Consider the following 2,245-nt stretch of genomic DNA (forward strand, 5'->3'; position numbering starts at 1 on the left):
TCAGCCCATTTACAATTTCACAGTGCATGAACGAGAAATGTCCCCCCCTTTGGGAATGTCCTAAAGACACTACAGTCAGTGGCACCGCCCCGGGGGACTGACAGATACAACATCCCAGCTGAAGGACCGAGACGCTCGATAACAATTCTCCCCACATGGGAATTGAACTCGGGTCTCCTGTGTGCGACAGCGAGACACCTAACTACTACACCACAGATGTCGGTATATACAAGATTAGATGAGATAAGATAGTAGAAAGTTAGAGGTCTCCCAAATCACACTCTCTCTTTCTCTTTTTCTGCTCCCCCCTCCCCCTTCTCCCTCTCTCTCTCTCTCTCTCTCTCTCTCTCTCTCTCTCTCTCTCTCTCTCTCTCTCTCTCTCTCTCTATCTATCTATCTATCTCTCTCTCCCTTTCCGAGTTATGTCCGCAGCAGTAAATTGCAAGCTAACATTAACTTTATTTCAGAATGTTCCAATGTTATTGTCTATGAACTTTTCTTTTGTGTGTAGTGTTTAATAGAGAGAGAATGGGAGGGGGAAATAAAGCGAGTGTTGGGGGAAAGAATGAGAGCGACAGAGATACACAGAGAAACGGATAAAGGGAGGAGGATATAGGGAGAGGAACAGAAAGAAAAAGAGAGAAAGAGAGATAGAGAAATAGAGAAAGACAGACTGTCTGTCGTTCTCTCTCCCCCTCTCTCTGCCCCCCCCCCCCCCAATACACAAAAGAGTGCGCTCACACATTCTGTGTATTTTTATAATTTTAAACACCACCATACATAGCAATAATTATACTTTCTATGGAGTATTTGGTATTCTATAGTGCAAATATCCAAAAGAATTCAAATTTTCATATATTCGAACACGACATAATGAAGAACAATGTTTTTAAATCTTAGATCGCACTTTGAAAAAGCTCTAGCGACTGGCGTTGATATTCATAATAATGAGATTTATACGGTAACATGCCAAAGCCCAGATCAGACCCACTGGAAAAAGGTATAGAAAAACTGTTATTAAAAGTTTTAAAAAGTCACATTATTCTTGGCTATAGTTCTTGCTCTTCATTTTATATCCGGTCTCTAAACCGAATCCCGGAGAGCATTCACTGCATAGCTCTATGACATACAGCTTAATTGAAATACTTACTGTAATATTATTATTGGCTTCTCTCCACTTCTAAGTCAGATGGATAATGGATTGGACCTCGATGTATTTCTTTTAAGGTGGCATACCTCTCACTTACTTGATTTGGTCTGGAATACTGAGTTAAAATGCTTCCCGTGGCACAATAAGTAATTAACAAAGATTCTGTATATTTTAGTACGTATAAAACGAAGCGGATATATATATATATATATATATATATATATATATATATATATATATATATATATATATATATATATATATATATATATATAAAAATAAATATATATATATATACAATATATGCTTGAATTTTGTATGATATATTATAATGTATGAAGCACTCTGCTTTATGTAGCCTACATGTATATTATTTAGAGACAGCAACATATAAAACACTCGCTCCAAGGTACGATGACTCCGCCTTCTTAACTATTAGTTTGGCCTGAAATCACTGGTTGATAATGCAGTCGAACCTGCTCTATCTATCTATCTATCTATCTATTTATCTATCTATCTACCTACCTACCTACCTACCTACCTACCTACCTACCTACCTACCTATCTATCTATCTATCTATCTATCTATCTATCTATCTATCTATCTATCTATCTACCACATTTACCCCTTGCGTTGTTGTTTTTTTTACAACATAACGACACTGAGTAAGACGCCCACCTGTTTAAAACGGACACGTTTTTCCTCAATCAACGATGGTGGACAGTCTTAAAAAGTATAGAACGTGCTTGGCGCCAAACACTCTGCTAAGCTTTCTCTCGGTGAGGTGTTGCTATAGTCATAATCACGACATAATATCTGCAGGGTGAACACTCAATGGTCCTTATGTTGACAGAAAGGATCAGATAGTCTTCTCGCGATCTGGTCCACAAAGTGGGTTGAGGCCCTGAGCTGGACATTTATTATAATGCAGGGGCTTCGAACTGCAGGTGCTTACTTCAGTATTGTGTGTCCGGCAGGTGATTTGGAGAAATACAGTCAAAATGGTCTAAGACGGCTTCAATTTGTTGAAGAGAAAAGCAGTCGTCTTAAAGAGATGGACATCTTACAAAGTGTTATTAAAATGTACCCCCCCC

This window comes from Aplysia californica, unplaced genomic scaffold (genome assembly GCF_000002075.1).
Source record: "Aplysia californica isolate F4 #8 unplaced genomic scaffold, AplCal3.0 scaffold00040, whole genome shotgun sequence".
Lineage (NCBI taxonomy): Eukaryota > Metazoa > Mollusca > Gastropoda > Aplysiida > Aplysiidae > Aplysia > Aplysia californica.